The sequence below is a fragment of the Schistocerca cancellata genome, chromosome 6 (assembly GCF_023864275.1).
Source record: "Schistocerca cancellata isolate TAMUIC-IGC-003103 chromosome 6, iqSchCanc2.1, whole genome shotgun sequence".
In the NCBI taxonomy this organism is placed as follows: domain Eukaryota; kingdom Metazoa; phylum Arthropoda; class Insecta; order Orthoptera; family Acrididae; genus Schistocerca; species Schistocerca cancellata.
Window position 1 is genome coordinate 26,148,589 of NC_064631.1, and position 12,030 is coordinate 26,160,618.

The 12,030-nt window shown below is 43.8% G+C and overlaps 1 non-coding gene across 1 annotated transcript; it reads right to left on the reverse strand.

Moving 5' to 3' along the window:
- Positions 1 to 1,035: 1,035 nt before the first annotated feature.
- Trnas-aga (transfer RNA serine (anticodon AGA)) lies at positions 1,036 to 1,110 on the reverse strand. Its single transcript has one exon. It is a non-coding gene; the product is annotated as a tRNA-Ser (tRNA).
- Between the last annotated feature and the right edge of the window lie 10,920 nt (positions 1,111 to 12,030).

The following is a 12,030-nucleotide window of genomic DNA, read 5'->3' on the forward strand; positions in this document are numbered from 1 at the left end:
CATTTTCATTAATTTTACGTATTTTCCATAAACTTTCATAATTTTACCAAGTTTCCTACGCACTTTACCCAAGTAACCAAGTTCCAAAACACCATGCTCGACAATTTGGCACGTCAAAAAGCATCTCATTACGTCAATTTAATCTTGCCTCTCAACCAATGACATTGCAGCATGATTCTCAATTTATGTAGCGTTGCTAAGCCACCCTTTTCCATTACTTTGGGAATGCTATATACATGTGAACATATTGGAAACCCTGTTACACTAACTACCTCACATGACGAAAATACTGTACGAAATTTCCATTAGCAGACAGGAGGTGCAAAAGTATGATCCTTAACCAAAACACTTTATAAATTCAGTAAGATTTTATACTATTTGCCATCTCTAGGTATGTGGATGGGAGCCACAAGGTATTCTCGCATTCGTACGGTGAAGTCGGAGGTTGAAAGATGTCACCAACACCTTTCATGAGTACCGCCCCGCAAATGAATCATATACATAGTAGCACTCTGCCTCCTATTTCGAAACGAGCAGCCCCCTCGGTGGCCAGATTTCGTCATGAGGGCTGCGTCATACACGATATCTCTATGTGCATGCGTGCTGAGGAGGTTAGCACTCCTTATTGGTGTATAGTAAATATGAGCCTGATACCTTTGAGAGTGATGTGGTGATGTAACAAACGATTAAGCAGAAGAAGAAATGTATGGTTTATGCATGATGGATATCCAGATGAAAGGTGTTTGAATCCTATTCTTTAAATCACTTGCGCTACCATTTCTGTAGTATTGCGGTAGTGTTTGGATTCCATACTAAGAAGGTACTGGAAACAGACTAATGCCCTGTGGTCGTGTGAAGATATGATTCGAAGATTTTTTCGCTGGGTACTGGAATGATGATGGAGGAGGGTGCTTGCAATAACCACACATCGGTGCATACAAGGCCTCGGATATATGACAAGTATTTTTCCTGTAAATTGCAATATTTCAAACAGTCAATTTGATGAGATGAAACTTCCTGGCAGATTAAAACTGTGTGCCGGACCGAGACTCGAACTCGGGACCTTTGCCTTTCTCGGGCAAGTGCTCTACCAACTGAGCTATCCAAGCACGACTCACGACCTCACAGCTTTAATTACGCCAGTACCTCGTCTCCTACCTTCCAAAGGTAAAGGTCCCTAGTTCGAGTCTCGGTCCGGCACACAGTTTTAATCTGCCAGGAAGTTTCATATCAGCGCACACTCCACTGCAGAGTGAAAATCTCATTCTGGAATTTACTGAGATATTTTCCACTAAACTGCAAGCGATAAATCAAAAGTGTTTCAATATTTCTGGGGAATCAAAGAGTTGTCGGGTCGATGCAGAAAGGATTTTGACTCAACTGTACCAGTATCCAGCAACAGGATGTGAGGTGACGTCATAAGACTGGAGGTACTGCAACTGAGTTATTTCCCACCAGTGAGGGGCCTTGTTTCCCACAAACTGATGAAACAAAGAGTATGCAGCTATATATTATTGACACTGATTTGAATTTAGTGTCATGAGATCCTTCCTCGTTAGCACAGATTTAGACTTTTTCTGCCAATTTCCAGATGAGGAAGGAGATATGAGAGCTGTGAAGGTGAGGGGAAAGCTGCGGAATTTCTCAGAGTGATAGCCATTAATTGAATAATCACTTTAATTAATTAGCCAAGTAATTTGATTAAAAAAGTGTGCTTGAATTGGTGAGGGGGAGTGGGGGTTTGGGCATTTTCCACATGGCTGGAGATGGAGGAGGGGGACGGTGGGGGATTCTCAGCAGGACAGATTATCCCTGTGTTGTTGTGGTCTTCAGTCCTGATACTGGTTTGATGCAGCTCTCCATGCTACTCCATCCTGTGCAAGCTTCTTCATCTCCCAGTACCTACTGCAATCTACATCCTTCTGAATTTGTTTAGTGTATTCATCTCTTGGTCTCCCTCTACGATTTTAACCCTCCATGCCGCCCTCCAATACTAAATTGGTGATCCCTTGATGCCTCAGAATATGCCCTACCAACCGATCCATTCTTCTAGTCAAGTTGTGCCACAAATTTCTCCTCCCCAATTCTATTCAATACCTCCTCATTAGTTATGTGATCTACCCATCTAATCTTCAGCATTCTTCTGTAGCACCACATTTCGAAAGCTTCTATTCTCTTCTTGTCCAAACTATTTATCGTCCACGTTTCACTTCCATATATGGCTACACTCCATACAAATACTTTCAGAAATGACTTCCTGACACACAAATCTATACTCGATGTTAACAAATTTCTCTTCTTCAGAAACGCTTTCCTTGCCATTGCCAGTCTACATTTTATATCCTCTGTATTTCCACCATCATCAGTTATTTTGCTCCCCAAATAGCAAAACTCATTTACTATTGTAAGCCTCCCATTTCCTAATCTAAATCCCGCAGCATCTCCCGATTTAATTCGACTACATTCCATTATCATGGTTTTGCTTTTGTTGATGTTCATCTTATATCCTCATTTCAAGACACTGTACATTCCGTTCAACTGCTCTTCCAAGTCCTTTGCTGCCTCTGACAGAATTACAATGTCATCGGCGAACCTCAAAGTTTTTATTTCTTCTCCATGAATTTAATACCTACTCCGAATTTTTCTTTTGTTTCCTTTACTGTTTGCTCAATATACAGATTGATTAACGTCGTGGATAGGCTACAACCCTGTCTCACTCGCTTCCAAACCATTGCTTCCCCTTCATGTCCCTCGACTCGTATAACTGCCACCTGGTTTCTGTACAAATTGTAAATAGCCTTTCGCTCCCTGTATTTTACGCCTGACATCTTCAGGATTTGAAAGAGAGTATTCCAGTCAACATTGTCAAAAGCTTTCTCTAAATCTACAAATGCTACAAACGTAGGTTTGCCTTTTCTTAACCTATGTCGTAGGATCAGTATTGCCCCACGTGTTCCAACATTTCTACGGAATCCAAACTGATCTTCCCCGAGGTCGGTTTCTACCAGTTTTTCCATTCGTCTATAAAGAATTTGTGTTTGCAGCTGTGGCTTATTAAACTGATAGTTCGGTAATTTTCCCATCTGTCAAGACCTGATTTCTTTGGGATTATCCCTAGGTGGTTATTAATCAACCCCCAGGGGTCATAAACCATTCGACAGAACAATAGGCAATAGGCTTGCTCTTGAATGTATCCTTGCCCCTGAATATATGCAATCCACAAATACAAAAAGTTCCAGGACTCGCTTTACGCTGCTGGTGGTGTCTGGTTCAAATGGTTCAAATGGCTCAGAGCACTATGGGACTTAACAGCTGAGATCATCAGCCCCCTAGAACTTAGAACTACTTAAACCTGAGGACATCACACACATCCATGCCCGAGGCAGGATTCGAACCTGCGACCGTAGCAGTCTCGCGGTTCCAGACTGAAGCGCCCAGAACCGCTCGGCCACATCGGCCAGTCTAGTGGTATCTCCCTCACAGTTAACTCCAAGATGTTGAACTGAGCGAAACTGCGCTCGCAATATTCGCACCACCATTCACCTCACTTCCGCTTGTTTCAGCTACCTTCTTGTATTAGGAGGTTGTTTGTTTCTTTAACTTCTTAGTTTCTTGAGGTCGTTCACTGTGCTAATGATACGTAATTTTGGATTCGTTATTTCGCTCCACAGTGTCTTCTCACAGTCTCGTTGTTCATTCAGAATCTTCCACTCTCAGGGACGAGTGGGGGAGAGTGCTGCCCGTTCTGTAATGGCTGCTCTGAGGGAAAACAAACATCTCCTTGTTTCTGAAATGTGATAGTCCATTTCTCTCAGGCTGGACAATCCGAAATTATACTTCCCTTGCAAACGTTTGCCGTCTCCTTACCTTACCTCACATGTTTTGATTTCGGAACTATTGACACTGAAAGATGTGCTCTTGTTTTCCACTCCTTTCGTATTTTATTTCATTTTTTTATGTCTTGTGATGGCATGATATTGTTGCTCTTAATTTTCTACATCAAAATCACACATACTTGAGGGAGGATGGCAGTAAGATTTTGTCTTTTCTTCCATAAATGCTTTCGTCTCTCTTAAGTAGCCACAATGATTCCCTTTTCCCACCTCTATCGTTTAGTTTGATTGCACGAGTGACTAGTTTGAAGGTTTTGTAGGAGTCAAGGAAGTTCATTTACTTATTCTCTCAAGTAGTACCAACATTTAGAAATTCGCTTCTCAGTAAACTTATTGCATGAGCGATTTGTTGTTCCCCTGTAAATTATTTGATTTTATTGCTATTATTCTCTCAAGCAGTACCAACATTTAGAAATTCGCTTCTCAGTAAACTTATTGCATGAGCGATTTGTTGTTCCCCTGTAAATTATTTGCTTTTATTGCTACTAATTGCGTGTGAAATTCTCTTAGTTTTGAGCAACTTTGGACTTCGTGCCCGTCCTTTGTCCATTACTCAGTTTGCATACACTCAATGACTACCTGCGCTGAGTAACGCATTTCGCCCTTATGTTTATCAGTTTTGTCTTTAGTGATTTTTCTTCCTGTTCCTTAATTCTTGTGTTGCACCAATATATCCGAGTAACTTTTCCGGAGATAAAATCTTGTTGCTTTGTGTTCGATCTTGAAACCGCATAGAAAGTGGCAATTATCGATAGCAGTAACAAATTTGCATGCCAAGGATCGGAGAATTGTGTGAAGAATTTCCTCTAAAGTTACATAAAAGTGCGCTTGAGAAACCAATTTGTTCTTTTAATCGTCCTGTAGCGAGTTGTCCGATCGATTTAGTCAGCTTGCTTATTATTCCCAGTTCTGTGTATGCACTTATAAGTTGCTTTTCGCAACGGTCAAGCTTGTTTCGTATCTGCTCATTTTACCGTATACCTTATCGAGAGAGATACTACTGCTGAGATGATATCCGGAAGGATTAGATTACATTGTGGGATGATATAATGAATTACAAAAACTGACTTTTCTTCTCGTTAGTACCCGAAAGTAAGATTTTTTTTTTTTTGGTCATCAGTCTACTGACTGGTTTGATGCGGCCCGCCACGAATTCCTTTCCTGTCCTAACCTCTTCAACTCAGAGTAGCACTTGCAACCTACGTCCTCAATTATTTGCTTGACGTATTCCAATCTCTGTCTTCCTCTACAGTTTTTGCCCTCTACAGCTCCCTCTAGTACCATGGAAGTCATTCCCTCATGTCTTAGCAGATGTCCTATCATCCTGTCCCTTCTCCTTATCAGTGTTTTCCACATATTCCTTTCCTCTCCGATTCTGCGTAGAACCTCCTCATTTCTTACCTTATCAGTCCACCTAATTTTCAACATTCGTCTATAGCACCACATCTCAATTGCTTCGATTCTCTTCTGTTCCGGTTTTCCCAGTCCATGTTTCACTACCATACAATGCTGTACTCCAGACGTACATCTCCAGAAATTTCTTCCTCAAATTAAGGCCGGTATTTGATATTAGTAGACTTCTCTTGGCCAGAAATGCCTTTTTTGCCATAGCGAGTCCTCCTTGCTCCGTCCGTCATTGGTTATTTTACTGTCTAGGTAGCAGAATTCCTTAACTTCATTGACTTCGTGACCATCAATCCTGATGTTAAGTTTCTCGCTGTTCTCATTTCTACTACTTCTCATTACCTTCGTCTTTCTCCGATTTACTCTCAAACCATACTGTGTACTTATTAGACTGTTCATTCCGTTCAACAGATCATTTAATTCTTCTTCACTTTCACTCAGGATAGCAATGTCATCAGCGAATCGTATCATTGATATCCTTTCACCTTGTATTTTAATTCCACTCCTGAACCTTTCTTTTATTTCCATCATTGCTTCCTCGATGTACAGATTGAAGAGTAGGGGCGAAAGGCTACAGCCTTGTCTTACGCCCTTCTTAATACGAGCACTTCGTTCTTGATCGTCCACTCTTATTATTCCCTCCTGGTTGTTGTACATACTGTATATGACCCGTTTCTCCCTATAGCTTACCCCTACTTTTTTCAGAATCTCGAACAGCTTGCACCATTTTATATTGTCGAACGCTTTTTCCAGGTCGACAAATCCTATGAAAGTGTCTTGATTTTTCTTTAGCCTTGCTTCCATTATTAGCCGTAACGTTAGAATTGCCTCTCTCGTCCCTTTACTTTTCCTAAAGCCAAACTGATCGTCACCTAGCGCATTCTGAATTTTCTTTTCCATTCTTCTGTATATTATTCTTGTAAGCAGCTTCGATGCATGAGCTGTTAAGCTGATTGTGCGATAATTCTCGCACTTGTCAGCTCTTGCCATCCTCGGAATTGTGTGGATGATGCTTTTCCGAAAGTCAGATGGTATATCGCCAGACTCATATATTCTACACACCAACGTGAATACTCGTTTTGTTGCCACTTCCCCCAATGATTTTAGAAATTCTGATGGAATGTTATCTATCCCTTCTGCCTTATTTGACCGTAAGTCCTCCAAAGCTCTTTTAAATTCCGATTCTAATACTGGATCCCCTATCTCTTCTAAATCGACTCCTGTTTCTTCTTCCATCACATCAGACAAATCTTCACCCTCATAGAGGCTTTCTATGTATTGTTTCCACCTATCTGCTCTCTCCTCTGCATTTAAAAGTGGAATTCCCGTTGCACTCTTAATGTTACCACCGTTGCTTTTAATGTCACCAAAGATTGTTTTGACTTTCCTGTATGCTGAGTCTGTCCTTCCGACAATCATATCTTTTTCGATGTCTTCACATTTTTCCTGCAGCCATTTCGTCTTAGCTTCCCTGCACTTCCTATTTATTTCATTCCTCAGCGACTTGTATTTCTGTATTCCTGATTTTCCCGGAACATGTTTGTACTTCCTCCTTTCATCAATCAACTGAAGTATTTCTTCTGTTAACCATGGTTTCTTCGCAGCTACCTTCTTTGTACCTATGTTTTCCTTCCCAACTTCTGTGATGGCCCTTTTTAGAGATGGCCATTCCTCTTCAACTGTACTGCCTACTGCGCTATTCCTTATTGCTGTATCTATAGTGTTAGAGAACTTCAAACTATCTCGTTATTCCTTAGTACTTCCGTATCCCACTTCTTTGCATATTGATTCTTCCTGACTAATGTCTTGAACTTCAGCCTACTCTTCATCACTACTATATTGTGATCTGGGTCTATATCTGCTCCTGGGTACGCCTTACAATCCAGTATCTGATTTCGGATCCTCTGTCTGACCACGATGTAATCTAATTGAAATCTTCCCGTATCTCCCGGCCTTTCCAAGTATACCTCCTCCTCTTGTGATTCTTGAACAGGGTATTCGCTATTACTAGCTGAAACTTGTTACAGAACTCAATTAGTCTTTCTCCTCTTTCATTCCTTGTCCCTAGCCCATATTCTCCTGTAACCTTTTCTTCTACTCCTTCCCCTACAACTGCATTCCAGTCGTCCATGACTATTAGATTTTCGTCTCCCTTTACATACTGCATTACCCTTTCAATATCCTCATACACTTTATCTATCTGTTCACCTTCAGCTTGCGACGTCGGCATGTATACCTGAACTATCGTTGTCGGTGTTGGTCTGTTGTCGATTCTGATTAGAACAACCCGGTCACTGAACTGTTCACAGTAACACACCCTCTGCCCTACCTTCCTATTCATAACGAATCCTACATCTGTTATACCATTTTCTGCTGCTGTTGATATTACCCGATACTCATCTGACCAGAAATCCTTGTCTTCCTTCCACTTCACTTCACTGACCCCTACTATATCTAGATTGAGCCTTTGCATTTCCCTTTTCAGATTTTCTAGTTTCCCTACCACGTTCAAGCTTCTGACATTCCACGCCCCGACTCGTAGAACATTATCCTTTCGTAGATTATTCAGTCTTTTTCTCATGGTAATCTCCCCCTTGGCAGTCCCCTCCCGGAGATCCGAATGGGAGACTATTCCGGAATCTTTTGCCAATGGAGAGATCATCATGACACTTCTTCAAATACAGGCCACATGTCCTGTGGATACACGTTACGTGTCTTTAATGCAGTGGTTTCCATTGCATTCTGCATCCTCATGTCGTTGATCATTGCTGATTCTTCCGCCTTTAGGGGCAATTTCCCACCCTTAGGACAAGAGAGTGCCCTGAACCTCTATCCGCTCCTCCGCCCTCTTTGACAAGGCCGTTGGCAGAATGAGGCTGACTTCTTATGCCGGAAGTCTTCGACCGCCAATGCTGATTATTTATCAAACTTTAGGCAGTGGCGGGGATCGAACCCGGGACCGAAGACGTTTTGATTATGAATCAAAGACGCTACCCCTCTTTTTTCCACTTTTTATTTTTATTTTTTTAATTTTTTTAATTTTTTTTATTTTTATTTTTTTTTTAATTTCCAATGTCAGGCTTACCACCTTTGCTGACATACATTTTGTTGTACTACCGCATAAATAGTGTCTACAATGTCCATATGTTGACAAATAGTGCCTAATTAGGAAATTAAGTAATTAAGGAAATGAATAAAACTGAAAATGCCCAAATGAAAGACATGATGGCATTGCGGATGTACAAATGTAAAAGAAACATGCTCCTGTAGCAATGAAATGAAATTCGTGCCGGGGGCGACACCTCCTCACGACCCGACGTTCGATAGAGCAAGAGAGCCATCTATCGACTCGTTCTCCAGACGTTTGTGTAAGACTGGGTCGTCTTCTCGAAATTAACTAAGGGTCCGTAAGTGTGATCGATGTCTATCTCGGCTTCTTCGTCTATCTCATCTCTCACCCGTCACACCCCATCTGGCCGGCGGGTCGGTAAATGTAAGTCGCAAGTAATTAGCGAAGTCTTGCCCATATTTCTTAAGCTGTTGCAGCTTCGTGTGTCCATCCAGGAGAAAATGCCAAAAATCAATTTTGTCCCTTTCCGATTCGTTATACACGTAGCCCACCACCATTCCCCGTACCCATGTCACTGCATTGGTTTTTTGGACCGGAAAATAAGATTCCTGGGGGAACAAAAGTGTGTCTGATGAAATTGTGTCAGTGGCGGAGCGTAACAGGTACGCCAATATCTGTTGTGCTAAGTGCCACACTGGAGCCGTCCCACTACATGCTAAACGATGTTCATCAGTGTCCACTGTTGCGCAGCCTAAACATAGTGGAGTGTCTGCCAAATGAATCGCGTGCCGCCGTTGATTCGTTGCGAACTTCCTATTTACCACCACATACCATGTTGAGCGTACCGACGTTGGGAGGTAAACGTTCCGTATACCGCGCCATATCTGTCGCCAGTTCTTGTCTGGGTACTTCTTTTCCAGGGTATTCCTGGGGCACCGGCGCAGTAAGAGTTGGTATACATCTCGCGTAGTCGGAAGGAATCTCTGACATAGCTAAGCTCAAAAAAAAAAAAAAAAAAAAAAGACTTGAAATGTGACAGCTTCGGTGAAATATGTCCCACATTGACTGGGGGCAGCATTGAAGTGCGCGCTAGTACATCGGCCAACGCACCCGAGATATTGCAAAATTGACCGCGCCACTGTCGGAAAATCGTACTGACGAATAAAGCCCGTGCCTTTTCATATACGTTCACTAGACCAAGTCCACCCTCTCCAGGTGGTAGCGTAAGCGTTGTGTATTGGATCTTAAATAGGTGTCCGACACTCACGTAGGTTCCGAAAGTTGCCTGTATCCGTGATGCCATTGTGCGCGTCAAAGGCAGGACATGCGCTACGTGAGTGAGTCGCGGTGCTAGGTATACGTTAACATAGGTCACCCTCTGAATCATATCCAACGCTCTTAATTTCTGTAACAGCACCATTGTCCGCATCAGCTTCAATATGCGTCGGTAGTTATCCGCTGCTGTCCGCTGCACATCCGTGTGGAAAGTAATACCTAGGCCTTTCATGATCTTAACTAACATGAGCGGGCCTTCCTCCCCCGGCTGTAATCCTCTTCCCGACATTCATGCAGCGTGATTTCTGTAGATTAAGCACGCTTCCTGCCGCCATCCCGTATCGCTGTATCCATGCCAACGCCGTGCGTACTTCTTCGCCTGTCCGTGCCACCAGCATCACATCGTCAGCATAAGCGCGGCAATGAAAGGTCAATTGTGGCAACGGCACTCCCTCCAACCGTCTTCGGAGACCGTATAGACAGGGTTCCAAAGCCATTGCATACAAAAATATCGAAAGGGGGCAACCTTGACGAACTGACCTTGAAATAACAATGTAGTCAGTGCCCCGCCCATTCACCGAGATCTTTGATCGTACGCCGTGTAACAGTCGCATGATCACTAGGATGAAGGCCTGTGGGATTCCCAATCTGCCCATTACCGCATGCAAAAAGGTATGATCCACTCTGTCGAACGCATGATCGAAGTCAATTGCGACGAGTGCCTCACGCACTCGGCATGCCGCTGCTAATGCGATGATATCTCGGTAGTCACCGAGCGCCGTATGTACGTTACTCTTACCGCCGAGGCAAGTTTGATCTATGAGGAGTCTATCAGAAATCGAAGACCGCAGGCGAGCCCCAAGGATGCGCGCGAAAATCTTATAGTCGCAGTTCAAGAGAGTGAGTGGTCTATAATCTCCTGGCCTTCTGCCACCGCGTGGTTTGGGTATTGGGATGATGATACCCTCCGTGAATTCGGCAGGTATCTCAGTCTGCGGGAACAGGAGTTCGTTGTACATCTGAATCCAAGTCCGTCCCATGAGGTATGCAAAGGCATGGTAAAATTCAATTGGGAAGCCGTCCTGTCCTGGGGACTTGTTCGGAGCCCCCCTGGCAATTGCGTCTGTCAGCTCGTCCTCTGTTATCGCTGTGATGAAAGTGTCTGCATCCAGTGGTGGTCCTCTATCTGGCATTTCCGAGATGACATCATGTAGTGTCTCGTGGTTCACTTGTACAGGTCCATATAACTGGCGGAAATAGTCAGTAAACACGCGCGCAATATCACGCTGGTTCACAACTTGCTGGCCAGTTTCAGAGATTAGTTTCCTGATCAATGTCCTGCGTCGTCGTTGGCGTTCACGTAAGACGTGGTGCATGGAGGGGGTTTCGGCAGCAACTGTGTCCGCCAATCTCGCCCGGACCATTATACCTTCCATTCTTAGTCTCGTCAGCTGCAATAACTTGGCTTTTATCCTGCGCATGGCCGTGTGCCTTTCCGGCGATGGTTGTTGAGACATCAGCTCCCTCAGGGCTGTAAAATAAAAATCAGCCGTCGTGCGGTTCCACTGCGATTTGTCCTGCCCGTATCGTATCAACGTTCTCCGTAACGTTGGTTTTGCGCATTTAATCCACCACTGGAGAACCGAGGTGTATGCTCGTTGGCGGCAAACGCAGGTCTCCCAGGCCGCCTCTATCGTCCGGCGTCATTCAGTGTCACGTAAAAGTGCACAATTCATTTTCAGTGACCCTTACTCCGCCATATTTTCTGACGCGTTAGTGAAATCGTACAGACGTACGCCATATGATCCGTAAAAGCCGCTGGCCAGATTTCGGCATCTAGTATCGCCGTCCGTAGAGCTCGTGTCACATACACACTATCAAGTCTACTCGCCGAATGTCCCGTTACAAACGTATAACCCGATCTGTCGCCATGCTGCAGTTCCCAGGTATCCAGAAGCGCCATTTCGGTAATCAACGCACGCAGTTCCATGCATGGCACGTAATGAGGTACTTGGTCCTTTTTGTCGACGACACAATTAAAGTCGCCGCCCACTATATAGTTATCATAGCGTCCAGCGAACAACGGTGCTATCTCTTCGGTGTAAAAGGTCGCCCTTTCTCTGCGTTATGTGGAGCCAGATGGCGCGTATAAATTGATGAAACGTACGCCGTCGACAGTGATCGCTATGCCACGTGCCGAAGGGAGGGACATGACGTCCTCCAGTCCTATTCCTTCCCTGGTGAGAATCGCCACACCGCATCCACTTCCATCGTGCACTGAATAATGTGCCTCGTAGCCGTAGAACTCTGGCGGCGACGTGAAACGCACTTCTTGTAGGAGTACAATATCCACGTCCGCAGCGCGTAACATATCTTTCAGCATTTGAA